Below are 20,358 nucleotides of genomic sequence, written 5' to 3' on the forward strand. Positions count from 1 at the left end.
GTTATGGGCTAAGGGGGCCCAGCCTGAAGGCCAGTTAGGGGGGGATTTGGGGTGAGTGCTTATTTGTGCCCTGGGTACCCCTGGAACTATAGCGGGGTGACTGTTACCCCAATGTTTCTATATATCTGTAACCTTGTTATGGGCTAAGGGGGCCCAGCCTGAAGGCCAGTTAGGGGGGGATTTGGGGTGAGTGCTTATTTGTGCCCTGGGTACCCCTGGAACTATAGCAGGGTGACTGTTACCCCAATGTTTCTATATCTGTAACCTTGTTATGGGCTAAGGGGGCAGACAGTAAGCTGAAGCTGGGGGGGTTGCTAATAGGGAGCCGGGGGGCTATAAATAGACAGACACGGCTCTATTTCTGGGAGGTATTTATATAAAGGTTATACTCACAGACCTGACACAACACAAAAACTACATATGGGGGCGCTGTTCTGTTGCCACCACTTGAACAGCCCAGTAGCCTATCACATTTCTGTTTGTGCCGCTCTCTTGTATCATTGCCGGCGTCTCTATGGTTGCCATTTGCATTCTCCCTTAGTGACAGCCTTACGGCCGCTGCTTATTGAATAGAATGCAAATGGGGCTCCTGTATCTGACGCTGAACCCTATGAGAGTGGCAGATGTTCCTTTGGTCTCAGGGAACCCACTGTACCTACTGCACTGGGAGGGACTATGTAACCCCGCCCCTCTCCCCCCTGCACAGGAAGTACCTCCCCCAGATACCCAGGGAACCCACTGTACCTACTGCACTGGGAGGGACTATGTAACCCCGCCCCTCTCCCCCCTGCACAGGAAGTACCTCCCCCAGATACCCAGGGAACCCACTGTACCTACTGCCCTGGGAGGGACTGACTGTGTAACCCCGCCCCTCTCCCCCTGCACAGGAAGTACCTCCCCCAGATACCCAGGGAACCCACTGTACCTACTGCCCTGGGAGGGACTGACTGTGTAACCCCGCCCCTCTCCCCCCTGCACAGGAAGTACCTCCCCCAGATACCCAGGGAACCCACTGTACCTACTGCCCTGGGAGGGACTGACTGTAACCCCGCCCCTCTCCCCCTGCACAGGAAGTACCTCCCCCAGATACCCAGGGAACCCACTGTACCTACTGCCCTGGGAGGGACTGACTGTGTAACCCCGCCCCTCTCCCCCCTGCACAGGAAGTACCTCCCCCAGATACCCAGGGAACCCACTGTACCTACTGCCCTGGGAGGGACTGACTGTGTAACCCCGCCCCTCTCCCCCCTGCACAGGAAGTACCTCCCCCAGATACCCAGGGAACCCACTGTACCTACTGCACTGGGAGGGACTGACTGTAACCCCGCCCCTCTCCCCCCTGCACAGGAAGTACCTACCCCAGATACCCAGGGAACCCACTGTACCTACTGCCCTGGGAGGGACTGACTGTGTAACCCCGCCCCTCTCCCCCCTGCACAGGAAGTACCTCCCCCAGATACCCAAGAAACCCACTGTACCTACTGCACTGGGAGGGACTGACTGTAACCCCGCCCCTCTCCCCCCTGCACAGGAAGTACCTACCCCAGATACCCAGGGAACCCACTGTACCTACTGCCCTGGGAGGGACTGACTGTAACCCCGCCCCTCTCCCCCCTGCACAGGAAGTACCTCCCCCAGATACCCAAGAAACCCACTGTACCTACTGCACTGGGAGGGACTGACTGTAACCCCGCCCCTCTCCCCCTGCACAGGAAGTACCTCCCCCAGATACCCAAGAAACCCACTGTACCTACTGCACTGGGAGGGACTGACTGTAACCCCGCCCCTCTCCCCCTGCACAGGAAGTACCTACCCCAGATACCCAGGGAACCCACTGTACCTACTGCACTGGGAGGGACTGACTGTAACCCCGCCCCTCTCCCCCATGCACAGGAAGTACCTACCCCAGATACCCAGGGAACCCACTGTACCTACTGCCCTGGGAGGGACTGACTGTAACCCCGCCCCTCTCCCCCTGCACAGGAAGTACCTCCCCCAGATACCCAAGAAACCCACTGTACCTACTGCACTGGGAGGCACTGACTGTAACCCCGCCCCTCTCCCCCTGCACAGGAAGTACCTACCCCAGATACCCAGGGAACCCACTGTACCTACTGCCCTGGGAGGGACTGACTGTAACCCCGCCCCTCTCCCCCCTGCACAGAAAGCACCTCCCCCAGATACCCAGGGAACCCACTGTACCTACTGCCCTGGGAGGGACTGACTGTAACCCCGCCCCTCTCCCCCTGCACAGGAAGTACCTCCCCCAGATACCCAGGGAACCCACTGTACCTACTGCCCTGGGAGGGACTGACTGTAACCCCGCCCCTCTCCCCCCTGCACAGGAAGTACCTCCCCCAGATACCCAGGGAACCCACTGTACCTACTGCCCTGGGAGGGGCTGACTGTAACCCCGCCCCTCTCCCCCATGCACAGGAAGTACCTCCCCCAGATACCCAGGGAACCACTGTACCTACTGCCCTGGGAGGGAATGACTGTAACCCCGCCCCTCTCCCCCTGCACAGGAAGTACCTCCCCCAGATACCCAGGGAACCACTGTACCTACTGCCCTGGGAGGGACTGACTGTGTAACCCCGCCCCTCTCCCCCCTGCACAGGAAGTACCTCCCCCAGATACCTGTAGGGTTCTGTCTCATTGGCAGGTTATAATATAAATGCCCCAAGGCAGTCACTTACCCCACCATGTGACAGAATCCCAAAGCTGTTTGCGCCTGGGGCTCTATTCAGCCAATGGGAAATCACTTCCCCACGTTGCCTGCTGCCTCCCATTGGATGGTAAGTGCCTGAGGTGCCCACTAGGGATTGTTCCCTTCCAAGCCAAAAGGGGGCAGTTTGGGGTTCTCTTGTTTTAAAGGACAGAGTGACAATTTGGGGTGTTCCCCCCCCCCAAGTTATCAGTCCATGATGTCTCCTCCATAATAGACTTACCTCTATTTGCCCCAGCCTCCCAGGGGCAGAAAGCTCAGAGAGTCAGGTGTAAGGGGGGTGCTTCACTGTGCCTTCACCTAGTCACTTATACCATGTGACATGCCAATGGAATGATGGGTAAGTGGGTGGGACCTGCTGCATGTAACCCTATTCTAGTTCAGGTCTGTTTTTCTGTCCTTTCTTAAAGGGGAACTAAAGCCTGAACTTTAAAGCCGCCCTATAACAGCAATGATCCCGCCCCCCCATCTGGGATCTTGTTAGCCCATCCTCTGTGTGTCAGTGGCACCGCACATGCTCAGTGGGCTTAGGGGTCCTGGGGAATTCATCTAGCAGGAAGTGAGGTCCCGTCTGTCATTGAAGCTGATGCTGCAGGATTGGTTAGAAAGCTATTGTGATGCAGACTGCACTGGTCCCTATGCTGCTGTGTAATGTCAATCTAAATGATACTGTATATAGGGGTATATAGACTGTATAAGGGCTGGGGGGGCCTGGGAACCCCAAAACATAATATGTAATGTTTCTACCCTAATTCTGCTTTACTTCTCCTTGAATAAAGAGCTAGAGTTGCCTAGGGGTTTGCTTGGCCACCTCTTGCCCCAGGTAATGGTAATGGGAAGGGAGATTTGCCCCCCCCAGAACTGCAGGAGTATTTGCTAGAGCCCTGATCTGGGCCAGTAACGGTGCTTTCATGGGCGGGGCCAAGGTGGTGTTTGCAGCAATGCCATATTCCAAGGACTCTTATAGATACCAACAAGTGTAACTCTAGGATATATATATATATTAATGGATACAAGTAACTGGGTTGGGCAGATCCGGTTACATGGAACCCACCCTGGGGAGCCAAATGGTTCAGCACAACCTTCCTGGCCTGTCATTGGGCGGCCATAGGGCAGGGGGGTTGTTAGGCCTTAAAAAGCCTTCAAATTTAGTGTCCTTAAATATGGCCCGGCAGCCCCAGCTGGTCATAATGGGCACAGAGTGGCCAATCAACTTCCTGTCCCTGGGGGCGGTCACTGAGCAGGAAGCTTGTGCAGTTGGAGGCGGGGCCAGATGATAAACACAGCTCTTTACTTCCCCTTTAATGTCATCCAGCCTGTGGTTTTGCTTCCCCTTTACTGTGTGACCTATTGTCTCTTTGTGTCCCCCCGCTGCAGGAACGCCAGACTCGGAGCAAACAATAAGGAGCCCCCCCCCCCCCCCGTACCTCTAGGACTGATCTTACAAACACAGTAACTTTGGGGAGGGATCAGAAAGAAAAAACTTACAAACAATTTGTGGTGCGGCCCGTAGGCTTGGGCACTGATTGGGCGCTTTCGGCATCTATGTATCTTCTAACGCAAGCTACAAATAACCATTCACCCCCCCATTTCTTCACTTCCCCCCATTTCCCCCTATATCTATATATATGGGGGGTTTTCGGCCAGTTCATTAAACGCCTGTAGTTTTTATATAGCCCCTCCTACTTGCCACTCTGTCTCCGCCCCCTACTTGGCACTCTGTCTCCACCCCCTTTCCAAGGAAACGTCCAACCCAGCGCGTCTGCGGCAGCGCAAACTCCAAAGATTCCCGTGACCGTTGGGAGAAAATCCTGAATTCTGTGTGTGTTTTTATGGATTCTGAGCTGGCCAATGAAATTGCTGGCCCGCCCCCCTCATGAGGTTCATTAGGACTGTAATGGCGCCGCCCTGGTGGTCGCTAATATATCTTTTCCCTATTATTTTTTATTTGAAAGGTAAGTTTTTGTTTGTTTGATGGGAGAAACGCGCCCGTCCATTGGGTGAGGTTTGTGATTAATTAGGGGATGTCCCCGCCTCTCCCCGACTAATGAGGCTAAACTACAATTCCCGGAGAATTCTGGGAACTGTAGTTCAGTAGCCCCAGCTGCTTCCCTTCGTGCCATTGGCCTGTTGGAGAGGTTCCTGGGATTCCATAGGCCGATGGCACATAAGCTGGGATTGGAAGGTAAAACCCAATTGGTTTTTAAATGAATTGTGGTTCTGGACCAGTTTATAAGGTTCCCTGTTCTGATTCCTGTCTCTCATTCACCTCACTGCCTGGTTGCCATGGTACATTGTACCCTAGCAACTATTTAACAGTGAGATTTACAAGCAGTTGACTGATTCCCCTTTATAATTCTGGCAGTACCGGGCCTCGTTCAGGGAAACGTGTGGGTTACGTGTAGGAATTGAGTCCCCCCCTCCCCGTACCTGCCAATCACAGCTTAGGGCCCCTCTTACCCCCCCCTGTCACCTCTGCACCTTCAGTCGGTCACACCCTGCATGTTACCCTATTGGGTCTTGGCTACTGAGCCAGGCAAGGCTATGGCCCGTGGCTATCTGGCCTGTGTGCCCATATGACTGTGGGTGGGCACAGGGTGGGCAGCCTATGCCAGTGGCCCTGTCTGCCCGTAATGAGGCCCTTTGCCCCCTGTCCCTGCCGTCTCTCAGGGCTTATACTAACGCCATGTTCTTCTAAATGGAGCTTTCTCTATTCTGTATTAAACCATGAAAGTGCAACCGGCTCCGTGTCTGTCTCTTTCAGGGGCGGCTTATGGGGCATGCTGGGAGTTGTAGGCCATGCCTGGCCATGGTTACTGGGCTGAAATAGAAGAGAATATGTAACAGTCTGTTCTGCTGCCAGGGAGCACCCACTGCATTAACCCTTATGTAACCTCGCTGCACCCAGGGCGCCACCCCAGGGTTATGGAAACCTTTGGGGCGACAGGGCCCCCCTGCTCCTTCTGAGCCACTGACAGCTCACTATTATTTACAGTTCCTGGGGGGGCACCTAAAGGAGGGTGCTATTGGCCCGACTCCACCCCTGGGTCCTATAGTAACCAGAGCTGGTTTTGGGTTGAGCCATTGGCCAACATGGCATCTCCAGAGCCTGTGATTGGACATTGCTGATGGGCACGGTGTATCTCAGTACTCTATGCTGTCCCCTTGCACCCTGCCCAAAAGTGCCCAATGCCAGTCTCTGCCCATGGAGTTTGGCCCCTGCAGTCCCCCCTCTGTCTGAGGTCGGGGTGACCCTTAGCATTGGCCGGGCATCTGCCCAAACTTCTGGTGTATGGGCCCCAGAGGGCATTGCGCATTCTGTGTAACCACAAAGCTGCCCAAGCTGTGTAAATAGGCACTGCCAGGCCCGGGCAAGGGAAATCTAGGGTTAAACATTGATCCGGCCAATAGTGTTAGACTTGCAATGCCTGTGGCCTCCAGAAGGGGGAGCTCTGGCCCTGTCACAGGTCTGTCACTGGATGCTGCCTGGGGCTCCGCTTTATACAAAAGACTGGGCAGCAGAATTTATGTTGGTCAGGAAAGAACTGGGTCCGAATCAGCCCGATAAGTAGCCAGGACTGTAGGTAAGGGGGGCAGTTAGGGGGGCAAAGGGTAAATTTATTTCTTCTCTTTTATCATGTGTATATATATCTGATAGAGGAGGGTTAGAAAGCACTGCAGGTAGTTATAAATGGGGGGGCTTGGGAGGGTTGGGGGGCTCTGTGCCCATGAAGGAGAGGCCTGTGAGAGTTGGGGGGCTCTATGTCCATGAAGGAGAGGCCTGTGAGAGTTGGGGGGCTCTATGTCCATGAAGGAGAGGCCTGTGAGAGTTGGGGGGCTCTATGTCCATGAAGGAGAGGCCTGTGAGAGTTGGGGGGCTCTATGTCCATGAAGGAGAGGCCTGTGAGAGTTGGGGAGCTCTATGTCCATGAAGGAGAGGCCTGTGAGAGTTGGGGGGCTCTATGTCCATGAAGGAGAGGCCTGTAAGAGTTGGGGGGCTCTATGTCCATGAAGGAGAGGCCTGTGAGAGTTGGGGGGCTCTATATCCATGAAGGAGAGGCCTGTGAGAGTTGGGGGGCTCTATGACCATGAAGGAGAGGCCTGTGAGAGTTGGGGGGCTCTATGTCCATGAAGGAGAGGCCTGTGAGAGTTGGGGGGCTCTATGTCCATGAAGGAGAGGCCTGTGAGAGTTGGGGGGTTCTATGTCCATGAAGGAGAGGCCTGTGAGAGTTGGGGGGCTCTATGTCCATGAAGGAGAGGCCTCTGAGAGTTGGGGGGCTCTATGTCCATGAAGGAGAGGCCTGTGAGGGTTGGGAGGCTCTATGTCCATGAAGGAGAGGCCTGTGAGGGTTGGGAGGCTCTATGTCCATGAAGGAGAGGCCTGTGAGAGTTGGGGGGCTCTATGTCCATGAAGGAGAGGTCTGTGAGAGTTGGGGGCTCTATGCCCATAAAGAAGAGGCCTGTGAGAGTTGGGGGGCTCTATGTCCATGAAGGAGAGGCCTGTGAGAGTTGGGAGGCTCTATGTCCATGAAGGAGAGGCCTGTGAGAGTTGGGAGGCTCTATGGCCATAAATGAGAGACCTGTGAGTGTTGGGGGGCTCTATGTCCATGAAGGAGAGGCCTGTGAGAGTTGGGGGGCTCTATGTCCATGAAGGAGAGGCCTGTGAGAGTTGGGGGGCTCTATGTCCATGAAGGAGAGGCCTGTGAGAGTTGGGAGGCTCTATGGCCATAAATGAGAGACCTGTGAGTGTTGGGGGGCTCTATGTCCATACAGGAGAGGCCTGTGAGAGTTGGGGGGCTCTATGTCCATGAAGGAGAAGCCTGTGAGAGTTGGGGAGCTCTATGTCCATGAAGGAGAGGCCTGTGAGAGTTGGGGGGCTCTATGTCCATGAAGGAGAGGCCTGTGAGAGTTGGGGGCTCTATGTCCATGAAGGAGAGACCTGTGAGAGTTGGGGGGCTCTATGGCCATAAAGGAGAGACATGTGAGTGTTGGGGGGCTCTATGTCCATAAAGGAGAGGCCTGTGAGAGTTGGGGGGCTCTATGTCCATGAAGGAGAGGCCTATGAGAGTTGGGGAGCTCTATGTCCATGAAGGAGAGACATGTGAGTGTTGGGGGGCTCTATGTCCATAAAGGAGAGGCCTGTGAGAGTTGGGGGGCTCTATGTCCATGAAGGAGAGACCTGTGAGAGTTGGGGGGCTCTATGGCCATAAAGGAGAGACATGTGAGTGTTGGGGGGCTCTATGTCCATAAAGGAGAGGCCTGTGAGAGTTGGGGGGCTCTATGTCCATGAAGGATAGGCCTGTGATAGTTGGGGGGCTCAATGTCCATGAAGGAGAGGCCTGTGAGAGTTGGGGGGCTCTATGGCCATAAATGAGAGACCTGTGAGTGTTGGGGGGCTCTATTTCCATACAGGAGAGGCCTGTGAGAGTTGGGGGGCTCTATGTCCATGAAGGAGAGGCCTGTGAGAGTTGGGGGGCTCTATGTCCATGAAGGAGAGGCCTGTGAGAGTTGGGGGGCTCTATGTCCATGAAGGAGAGGCCTGTGAGAGTTGGGGGGCTCTATGTCCATAAAGAAGAGGCCTGTGAGAGTTGGGGGGCTCTATGTCCATGAAGGAGAGGCCTGTGAGAGTTGGGGGGCTCTATGTCCATGAAGGAGAGGCCTCTGAGAGTTGGGGGCTCTATGTCCATGAAGGAGAGGCCTGTGAGAGTTGGGAGGCTCTATGTCCATACAGGAGAGGCCTGTGAGAGTTGGGGGGCTCTATGTCCATGAAGGAGAGGCCTGTGATAGTTGGGGGGCTCTATATGAAGGAGAGGCCTGTGAGAGTTGGGGGGCTCTATGTCCATGAAGGAGAGGCCTGTGAGAGTTGGGGGGCTCTATATGAAGGAGGGGCCTGTGAGAGTTGGGGGGTTCTATATGAAGGAGAGGCCTGTGAGAGTTGGGGGGCTCTATATGAAGGAGAGGCCTGTGAGAGTTGGGGGGCTCTATGTCCATGAAGGAGAGGCCTGTGAGAGTTGGGGGGCTCTATGTCCATGAAGGAGAGGCCTGTGAGAGTTGGGGGGCTCTATGTCCATGAAGGACAGGCCTGTGAGAGTTGGGGGGCTCTATGTCCATGAAGGAGAGGTCTGTGAGAGTTGGGGGGCTCTATGCCCATAAAGAAGAGGCCTGTGAGAGTTGGGGGGCTCTATGTCCATGAAGGACAGGCCTGTGAGAGTTGGGGGGCTCTATGTCCATGAAGGAGAGGTCTGTGAGAGTTGGGGGGCTCTATGCCCATAAAGAAGAGGCCTGTGAGAGTTGGGGGGCTCTATGTCCATGAAGGAGAGGCCTGTGAGAGTTGGGAGGCTCTATGTCCATGAAGGAGAGGCCTGTGAGAGTTGGGAGGCTCTATGGCCATAAATGAGAGACCTGTGAGTGTTGGGGGGCTCTATGTCCATGAAGGAGAGGTCTGTGAGAGTTGGGGGGCTCTATGCCCATAAAGAAGAGGCCTGTGAGAGTTGGGGGGCTCTATGTCCATGAAGGAGAGGCCTGTGAGAGTTGGGAGGCTCTATGTCCATGAAGGAGAGGCCTGTGAGAGTTGGGAGGCTCTATGGCCATAAATGAGAGACCTGTGAGTGTTGGGGGGCTCTATGTCCATGAAGGAGAGGCCTGTGAGAGTTGGGAGGCTCTATGTCCATGAAGGAGAGGCCTGTGAGAGTTGGGGGCTCTATGTCCATGAAGGAGAGACCTGTGAGAGTTGGGGGGCTCTATGGCCATAAAGGAGAGACATGTGAGTGTTGGGGGGCTCTATGTCCATAAAGGAGAGGCCTGTGAGAGTTGGGGGGCTCTATGTCCATGAAGGATAGGCCTGTGATAGTTGGGGGGCTCAATGTCCATGAAGGAGAGGCCTGTGAGAGTTGGGGGGCTCTATGGCCATAAATGAGAGACCTGTGAGTGTTGGGGGGCTCTATGTCCATACAGGAGAGGCCTGTGAGAGTTGGGGGGCTCTATGTCCATGAAGGAGAGGCCTGTGAGAGTTGGGGGGCTCTATGTCCATGAAGGAGAGGCCTGTGATAGTTGGGGGCTCTATATGAAGGAGAGGCCTGTGAGAGTTGGGGGGCTCTATGTCCATGAAGGAGAGGCCTGTGAGAGTTGGGGGGCTCTATATGAAGGAGGGGCCTGTGAGAGTTGGGGGGTTCTATATGAAGGAGAGGCCTGTGAGAGTTGGGGGCTCTATATGAAGGAGAGGCCTGTGAGAGTTGGGGGGCTCTATATGAAGGAGAGGCCTGTGAGAGTTGGGGGGCTCTATATGAAGGAGAGGCCTGTGAGAGTTGGGGGGCTCTATATGAAGGAGAGGCCTGTGAGAGTTGGGGGCTCTATGTCCATGAAGGAGGGCCTGTGAGAGTTGGGGGGCTCTATATGAAGGAGAGGCCTGTGAGAGTTGGGGGGCTCTTATGAAGGAGAGGCCTGTGAGAGTTGGGGGGCTCTATGCTACAAACAGCAATGCAACTTTAAGGCATTCTGCCATTTGACCAGCAGATGGAGCCAATGGGCTGTTGGAAGGAGAGTAAGTGGGAAGGACCCCTGGGGGTCAGTAACGTGCAATGTTTTGGGGTGAGTAGGGGAGAACGCATTGCATTGTGGGCCATGAACATCCTTTGCCTTTTTTTGTGTATTTAGTTTAGTGAATTTGTGTGAGATTCCCATTTACTTACATAAAGGCGGAGCCTGAACCTCTCAAACTCTGGGGGTCTCGATGGGGCCCGGGGGGGCTTTGTGGCCAGAGACTTGAGGGCAGAAGTGGTGGAATAGGTGTGGCAGGTCTCCCATGGGGGGGGGGGGAATATCATGGGGGGCTGTTTGTTGGAGGAGTAGTGTTTTCCAGGGTGAAATCCACCCAATGTGCCCCTCGTAGTTGCCCAAGTGGGTTGGAATGGGGAAGATGCCGGGGGCAAAAGCAGTTCCACCATTCCCAGTCTTCCACTGCTGGAATTCAGCCTGTGCCCCTCACCCAGTCCCATGGGCACCAAGCCAGTGCCACTGCCCCTCCCTCACCCCAACCAGTCCCATGGGCACCAAGCCAGTGCCACTGCCCCTCCCTCACCCCAACCAGTCCCATGGGCACCAAGCCAGTGCCACTGCCCTTCCCTCACCCCAACCAGTCCCATGGGCACCAAGCCAGCGCCACTGCCCCTCCCTCACCCCAACCAGTCCCACGGGCACCAAGCCAGTGCCACTGCCCTTCCCTCACCCCAACCAGTCCCATGGGCACCAAGCCAGTGCCACTGCCCCTCCCTCACCCCAACCAGTCCCATGGGCACCAAGCCAGTGCCACTGCCCTTCCCTCACCCCAACCAGTCCCATGGGCACCAAGCCAGCGCCACTGCCCTCCCTCACCCCAGCCAGTCCCACGGGCACCAAGCCAGCGCCACTGCCCTTCCCTCACCCCAACCAGTCCCACGGGCACCAAGCCAGTGCCACTGCCCTTCCCTCACCCCAACCAGTCCCATGGGCACCAAGCCAGTGCCACTGCCCCTCCCTCACCCCAACCAGTCCCATGGGCACCAAGCCAGTGCCACTGCCCCTCCCTCACCCCAACCTGTCCCATGGGCACCAAGCCAGTGCCACTGCCCCTCCCTCACCCCAACCAGTCCCACGGGCACCAAGCCAGTGCCACTGCCCTTCCTTTACCCAAACCAGTCCCATGGGCACCAAGCCAGTGCCACTGCCCTTCCCTCACCCAAACCAGTCCCATGGGCACCAAGCCAGTGCCACTGCCCCTCCCTCACCCCAACCAGTCCCACGGGCACCAAGCCAGTGCCACTGCCCTTCCTTTACCCAAACCAGTCCCATGGGCACCAAGCCAGTGCCACTGCCCTTCCCTCACCCCAACCAGTCCCACGGGCACCAAGCCAGTGCCACTGCCCCTCCATCACCCCAACCAGTCCCACGGGCACCAAGCCAGTGCCACTGCCCTTCCTTTACCCAAACCAGTCCCATGGGCACCAAGCCAGTGCCACTGCCCTTCCCTCACCCCAACCCGTCCCACGGGCACCAAGCCAGTGCCACTGCCCTTCCCTCACCCCAACCCGTCCCACGGGCACCAAGCCAGTGCCACTGCCCCTCCCTCACCCCAACCAGTCCCACGGGCACCAAGCCAGTGCCACTGCCCTTCCTTTACCCAAACCAGTCCCATGGGCACCAAGCCAGTGCCACTGCCCTTCCCTCACCCCAACCCGTCCCATGGGCTCCAAGCCAGTGCCACTGCCCTTCCCTCACCCCAACCCTCCCACGGGCACCAAGCCAGTGCCACTGCCCTTCCTTTACCCAACCAGTCCCATGGGCACCAAGCCAGTGCCACTGCCCCTCCCTCACCTCAACCTGTCCCATGGCACCAAGCCAGTGCCACTGCCCTTCCTTTACCCAAACCAGTCCCATGGGCACCAAGCCAGTGCCACTGCCCCTCCCTCACCCCAACCAGTCCATGGGCACCAAGCCAGTGCCACTGCCCTTCTCTCACCCCAACCTGTCCCATGGGCACCAAGCCAGTGCCACTGCCCCTCCCTCACCCCAACCTGTCCCATGGGCACCAAGCCAGTGCCACTGCCCTTCCTTTACCCAAACCAGTCCCATGGGCACCAAGCCAGTGCCACTGCCCTTCCCTCACCCAAACCAGTCCCATGGGCACCAAGCCCAGTGCCACTGCCCCCCCTCAACCCCTAACCAGTCCCACTGGGCACCAAGCCAGCTGCCACTTCCCTTCCTTTACCCAAAACCGTCCCATGGGCACCAAGCCAGTGCCACTGCCCTTTCCCTCACCCCCGCCAAAAACTAGGTTCCCCCACGGGCACCAAGCCAGTGCCACTGCCCCTCCATCACCCCAACCAGTCCCACGGGCACCAAGCCCAGTGCCACTGCCCTTCCTCTTCCCAAACCAGTCCCATGGGCCACCAAGCCAGTGCCACTGCCCTTCCTCACCCCAAACCCGTCCCACGGGGCACCAAGCCAGTGCCCACTGCCCCTTCCCTCACCCCAACCCGTCCCCAGGGCACCAAAGCCAGTGCCACTGCCCCCTCCCTCACCCCAGACCAGTCCCACGGGCACCAAGCCAGTGCCACTGCACCTTCCTTTACCCAAACCAGTCCCTATGGGCACCAAGCCAGTGCCACTGCCCTTCCCCTCACCCCAACCCGTCCATGGGCTCCAAGCCAGTGCCACTGCCCTTCCTCACCCCAACCCTCCCACGGGCACCAAGCCAGTGCCACTGCCCTTTCCTTTACCCAAACCAGTCCCATGGGCACCAAGCCAAGTGCCACTGCCCCTCCCTCACCCCAACCTGTCCCATGGGCAGCCAAGCCAGTGCCACTGCCCTTCCTTTACCCAAACCAGTCCCATGGGCACCAAGCCAGTGCCACTGCCCCTCCCTCACCCCAACCAGTCCCATGGGCCACCAAGCCAGTGCCACTGCCCTTCTCTCACCCCAACCCGTCCCACGGGCACCAAGCCAGTGCCCACTTGCCCTCACCCCAACCCGTCCCATGGGCACCAAGCCAAGCACCACTGCCCTCCCTCACCCCAACCAGTCCCACGGGCACCAAGCCAGTGCCACTGCCCTTCCTTTACCCAAACCAGTCCCATGGGTACCAAGCCATTGCCACTGCCCCTCCCTCACCCCAACCAGTCCCATGGGCACCAAGCCAGTGCCACTGCCCCTCCCTCACCGCAACCCGTCCCATGGGCACCAAGCCAGTGCCACTGCCCTTCCTCACCCCAACCAGTCCCATGGGCACCAAGCCAGTGCCACTGCCCCTCCCTCACTCCAACCCGTCCCATGGGCACCAAGCCAGTGCCACTGCCCTTCCTTTTACCCAAACCAGTCCCATGGGCACCAAGCCAGTGCCACTGCCCTCCCTCACCCCAACCAGTCCCATGGGCACCAAGCCAGTGCCACTGCCCTTCCCTCACCCCAACCAGTCCCACGGGCACCAAGCCAGTGCCACTGCCCTCACCCCAACCCATTCCCATGGCACCAAGCCAGTGCCACTGCCCTCACCCCAACCCGTCCCATGGGCACCAAGCCAGTGCCACTGCCCTCACCCCAACCCGTCCCATGGGCACCAAGCCAGTGCCACTGCCCTTCCCTCACCCCAACCAGTCCCACTGGGCACCAAGCCAGTGCCACTGCCCTCACCCCAACCCATCCCATGGGCACCAAGCCAGTGCCACTGCCCCTCCCTCACCCCAACCAGTCCCATGGGCACCAAGCCAGTGCCACTGCCCTTCCCTCACCCCAACCAGTCCCGTGGGCACCAAGCCAGTGCCACTGCCCTCACCCCAACCCGTCCCGTGGGCACCAAGCCAGTGCCACTGCCCTCACCCCAACCTGTCCCATGGGCACCAACCATCTGCCCTTCGCTCCAGTCCAACTCTCTGCCCTCTGCCCCCTCTCTCACATTCCAGCCGGCTGCCTTCCCATGGTGCCATGCACATACCCACAATGGTGCCATACGGTATGTGCCCACCTGGGTCATGTTGTTCCGCTCATTGTTGTGCCGGAGTTGCCGGGCAGAATAGAGCCCTGGCTGAAGCCCCTGGGGTAACAGTGTTGTTGGGTTTCCTGCCCTCACAGTGTGGGACCCTCTCTCATTGGTTGATTTTGAGCTGGGGGAGGGGCGGGGGGGTATAGAGATAATGCTCAGGGCAGCAGCTGTACTATTCGCAGGGATCATAATGCCATCTGCCACCCTATAGGCTAATGCCAGGGCCCATATGCCAGTCCGTAGGCTGCCCGGCCATTATAGTGCTGGGGGGGGCACCTTCCTGGGCCATTAATGCCATAAGCAGCTTTAAACCCAACTGTTGGGGCTGGAGATGCTTCTCCTCTGGCCACTTCCTGTAGAGTGTAAGCTCTGGGGCCTACTTTCCATGGGGGGCACAGACTGCCCAAAATATACCCCCTCCCCCCACAGTAGAACACAGCCAATAAGAAATGACACAGAACATCACCAGTTCACAATAGATTTATTGGTAAAAGTAACGAGGAGAGATAATAGGAGGAACAGAGTGTCAGCTCTTGGTACAACTGCCCCTCCCCCCCACACACACTTACACACATGTACATACGGGGGGGGGGGGCTAATGATGATATATATACACTGATACACAACAAGTCTGTATAAAATACTGTACCCCCCCCAAATGTACCTCAGATATGTGACCCCCCAAATCAAAACTGCCCCAATCCTGCCCCCCAATGTGCCCCTGGGAGAATCATCCCATGTGACGGGAGGTGGGGTCTGGGCTGTTCCACAGTGTTACCCGGGGGGGGGGCAGTGTAGGGAAGCGGCCAAACTGTACCCCCCACCAGCTGTTGTTGCCCCACACAAATACAATCCCAGAACGCCCAATCACAAGCTGTATCTGGGGGGCCCATTGTGACATCACTACAAACATCCCCAGAGAATAGCGACGGGTTAGAGGGGTTCCGCCTCCCCCCAAAAGAGACCGACTATAAGTTACACATTGTATTGTTACCCCCCAACCCCAAATGGCACCCTCTACCCCCAACTTCATACGTGACAGGATTCATTGATGTCACAATGGGCAGCGGGATATCAGTTCTCAGCTGGTTCCCCAATAACAGGCAGAGACCCCACAGGTATCGGGAAGGGGGTGTCAGGCTGGGCCCCCCCAGCGGAAGCGATAAAGCCCCTCTCTTGGCATTCACCGCGTGCCTTAATTGTATGGACATTAAATCAAGGTCCGCTGTGAACACGCAGAGGGGGGCTCCGTGTGGCTGGGGGGGGCAATAAGGGGGGGTGGGAACAGAACAGTGGGGTACATGGGGCTGTGAACACGCAGAGGGGGGCTCCGTGTGGCTGGGGGGGTCGCTGATACAGGGGGGGCAATAAGGGGGGGTGGGAACAGAACAGTGGGGTACATGGGGCTGAGAACACGCAGAGGGGGGCTCCGTGTGGCTGGGGGGGTCGCTGATACAGGGGGGGCAATAAGGGGGGGTGGGAACAGAACAGTGGGGTACAGGGGTACGGGCAGTGGCACTAACCAGGGGTATCAGGAGAATAACCCCTAATATGCACTGGGGGGGCATCTGGGGCAATAACTGGAAGTTGGGGGGGAGAGATTTTGCCCTATAACTGTTTTACATAGGGGCAGTCACGGACTGTCTGAGTCTATCTGTCTATTTGTCTGTCTGTCTGTCTTCCTCTTGTCTCTGCATTAGGCATCACCCATTGGTCTGTCTGTCTGTGTGTTTGTATCTGTCTGTCTCTCTGTGTGTTTGTCTGTCTCTCTGTGTGTCTGTCTCTCTGTATCTGTCTCTATGTATCTGTCTGTCTGTCTATGTGTCTGTCTCTCTCTGTATCTGTCTCTCTGTATCTGTCTCTCTGTATCTGTCTGTCTCTCTCTGTGTCTGTCTCTCTGTATCTGTCTGTCTCTCTCTGTATCTGTCTCTCTGCATCTGTCTCTCTGTATCTGTCTGTCTCTCTCTGTGTCTGTCTCTCTGTATCTGTCTGTCTCTCTCTGTATCTGTCTCTCTGCATCTGTCTCTATGTATCTGTCTGTCTCTCTGTATCTGTCTGTCTCTCTCTGTATCTGTCTCTCTGTATCTGTCTGTCTCTCTCTGTATCTGTCTCTTTGTATCTGTCTGTCTCTCTCTGTATCTGTCTCTCTGCATCTGTCTCTATGTATCTGTCTGTCTCTATGTATCTGTCTGTCTCTCTCTGCATCTGTCTCTATGTATCTGTCTGTCTCTATGTATCTGTCTGTCTCTCTCTGTATCTGTCTCTCTGCATCTGTCTCTATGTATCTGTCTGTCTCTATGTATCTGTCTGTCTCTCTCTGCATCTGTCTCTATGTATCTGTCTGTCTCTATGTATCTGTCTGTCTCTCTCTGTATCTGTCTCTCTGCATCTGTCTCTATGTATCTGTCTGTCTCTATGTATCTGTCTGTCTCTCTCTGCATCTGTCTCTATGTATCTGTCTGTCTCTATGTATCTGTCTGTCTCTATGTATCTGTCTGTCTCTCTCTGTATCTGTTTCTCTGTATGTCTCTCTGTGTGTCTGTCTGTCTGTGTGTTTCTGTCTGTCTGTCTCTCTCTGTATCTGTCTCTCTATGTGTCTGTCTGTCTCTGCCACTTGTCTCTCATTTTTACTCTTTAACTGTTAAAAAACAGCAGAAATGCCCAAACTCAATGTATAATATATATCATCAAACAGCCCCACTCACACTCACACTCACTCACACTCACACTCACACTCACTCACACTCACACTCACTCACTCTCACTCTCACTCACTCACACTCACTCACACTCACACTCACTCACACTCACTCACACTCACTCACACTCACACTCACTCACTCACACTCACTCACACTCACACTCAGGTGTAACAGGACACAGACACACACGTTCCTTATACAAAACTGTTAAATGATCTGATTGTGAACAAGGGAAATAGTTCTGAAGGTTCTGTCCGGGTTTAACCCCTCAGACCCGGCCCCTTAGTCGGAACCGCGACTCAGCAGCAAAGGAAATTCATCAAGTGCCGACACTGCGTCACCGTTGGGCCAATGACGTCATCACAGCTGCAGCCGCCAATACGCATGTGCCCCTACTGGGGTAACAGCTGACCCTGAGGAACCCCTAATCTCTCTGCACCCCAACATATATCCAGCCGCAGGGTGTACAGTCAGCCCCTAGGGGCCACAATGTGTGCGGGGGGGGGGCAAGGGCAGAATAGACTGACAGACACATACAGATGTACAGAGAAAGATGGGGGGCAGTATGACTGGGAGGGGGGCAGTATGACTGGGAGGGGGCAGTATGACTGGGAGGGGGGCAGTATGACTGGGGGGGGCAGTATGACTGGGAGGGGGGCAGTATGACTGGGAGGGGGCAGTATGACTGGGGGGGGCAGGCTGGGGGAGCTGCGCTGATGCCCGTTATGTTGGGGTTACCGTGAGGCCCCAGGTGGGGGCAAGTGAGGAGGCGGGTCGGTTATAGAGAAGTTCCCTATAGAGGGGAGTGAGGGGGCAGAACCGGGAGTTAGAATAGAGAGGGGACCCCAATGGGGGGAGAACATCATTTCGGGGAAGGAGAGAGAGCGTAGGGGGGGCAAGTACCAGGAATGAGCCGAGGGGGAGAGGAAAGGGGAGTATTTAGCGAGGGCAACTGAGGGTAGGTGGGGGGCAACTGGGGGCAGGTGGGGGTAACTGAGGGTAGGTGGGGGGCAACTGAGGGCAGGTGGGGGTAACTGAGGATAGGAGGGAGTTACTGAGGGTAGGGTGGGGGTAACTGAGGATAGGAGGGGGTGAGATGGGGGCAGGCGGTTTGGGGGGTGAGATGGGGGCAGGCGGTTTGGGGGGTAAGATGGGGGCAGGCGGTTTGGGGGGTGAGATGGGGGCAGGCGGTTTGGGGGTGAGATGGGGGCAGGCGGTTTGGGGGTGAGATGGGGGCAGGCGGTTTGGGGGGTAAGATGGGGGCAGGCGGTTTGGGGGTGAGATGGGGGCAGGCGGTTTGGGGGGTGAGATGGGGGCAGGCGGTTTGGGGGGTGAGATGGGGGCAGGCGGTTTGGGGTGAGATGGGGACATGGCTTAGGGGTAAGATGGGGGCAGGCGGTTTGGGGGTGAGATGGGGGCAGGCGGTTTGGGGGTAAGATGGGGGCAGGCGGTTTGGGGGTGAGATGGGACATGGCTTAGGGGTAAGATGGGGGCAGGCGGTTTGGGGGTGAGATGGGGGCAGGCGGTTTGGGGGTAAGATGGGGGCAGGCGGTTTGGGGGTAAGATGGGGCAGGCGGTTTGGGGGTGAGATGGGGGCAGGCGGTTTGGGGGTAAGATGGGGGGCAGGCGGTTTGGGGGTAAGATGGGGCAGGCAGTTTGGGGGTGAGATGGGGACATGGCTTAGGGGTAAGATGAGGGCAGGCGGTTTGGGGGTGAGATGGGGACATGGCTTAGGGGTAAGATGAGGGCAGGCGGTTTGGGGGTGAGATGGGGACATGGCTTAGGGGGCAGGAGGAAGAGCCTCAATTGGGGTAAGAATGGATAAACCTGGAGCTGTAGAAGGAGCAAGGGGTCCCGGTGCGCTGTCCGTTCTGCCCCGGTGTGGGGTCCGTTCTGCCCCGGTGTGGGGTCCGTTCTGCCCCGGTGTGGGGTCCGTTCTGCCCCGGTGTGGGGTCCTTTCTGCCCCGGTGTGGGGTCCGTTCTGCCCCGGTGTGGGGTCCGTTCTGCCCCGGTGTGGGGGTCCGTTCTGCCCCGGTGTGGGGTCCGTTCTGCCCCGGTGTGGGGTCCGTTCTGCCCCGGTGTGGGGTCCGTTCTGCCCCGGTGTGGGGTCCGTTCTGCCCCGGTGTGGGGTCCGTTCTGCCCCGGTGTGGGGTCCTTTCTGCCCCGGTGCGGGGTTCGTTCCTCAGAGCCGGCAGTTTCACCCCCAGACACTGGGGCCAATGAGCGCAGAGTCCCGACATTCCATCAAAGCGGAGGGGCCCATCCCGGCTCCGGGAGACCCTGTACCCTCAGCATCCTCTCCCCTCTCCTTCCTCCTCTCTCCCGGCGCCTCTATAAAGGGGCTGGGAGGGGTCTGTTTATCCGTCTCCTCCTGATCTGCCTTCCAGCGGGGGCCTCCAGCCGGCACCTCATCTGATCCTGTCTGTGGGATTAGAGCCTCCTGTGCCTCTGCCGGCCCCCCAGCACCCACTCACTGACTCCCACAAGAGGATTAGTTGGGCACCCAGTGACGTCACCTCCAGGAGGCTGATCCCCTTCCATTGCCCAAATCCCATCAGCCTATGGGGGGGGGGGGAAACACGTGTCAGGCCCCTCCCACTGCTGCCGCCCCCCCAGCACAATGACAGTCCCGGGCTGCTACACACAGGTACCTGCTAGCCACTAGCCACAAACAGGGACCTTGTAGCCAGTACAGCCTAAACAGGGACCCTGTAGCCAGAACAGCCCAAACAGGGACCCAGTAGCCAGTACGGCCCAAACAGGGACCTTGTAGCCAGTACAGCCTAAACAGGGACCCTGTAGCCAGTACAGCCCAAACAGGGACCTTGTAGCCAGTACAGCCCAAACAGGGACCTTGTAGCCAGTACGGCCCAAACAGGGACCCAGTAGCCAGAACAGCCCAAACAGGGACCCAGTAGCCAGTACGGCCCAAACAGGGACCCAGTAGCCAGTACAGCCCAAACAGGGACCTTGTAGCCAGTACAGCCCAAACAGGGACCTTGTAGCCAGTACGGCCCAAACAGGGACCCAGTAGCCAGAACAGCCCAAACAGGGACCCAGTAGCCAGTACGGCCCAAACAGGGACCCAGTAGCCAGAACAGCCCAAACAGGGACCCAGTAGCCAGTAAGGCCCAAACAGGGACCCAGTAGCCAGAACAGCCCAAACAGGGACCCAGTAGCCAGTACGGCCCAAACAGGGACCCAGTAGCCAGAACAGCCCAAACAGGGACCCAGTAGCCAGTACGGCCCAAACAGGGACCCAGTAGCCAGAACAGCCCAAACAGGGACCCAGTAGCCAGTACGGCCCAAACAGGGACCCAGTAGCCAGAACAGCCCAAACAGGGACCCAGTAGCCAGTACGGCCCAAACAGGGACCCAGTAGCCAGAACAGCCCAAACAGGGACCCAGTAGCCAGTAC

This window comes from Xenopus tropicalis, chromosome 10 (assembly GCF_000004195.4).
Source record: "Xenopus tropicalis strain Nigerian chromosome 10, UCB_Xtro_10.0, whole genome shotgun sequence".
In the NCBI taxonomy this organism is placed as follows: domain Eukaryota; kingdom Metazoa; phylum Chordata; class Amphibia; order Anura; family Pipidae; genus Xenopus; species Xenopus tropicalis.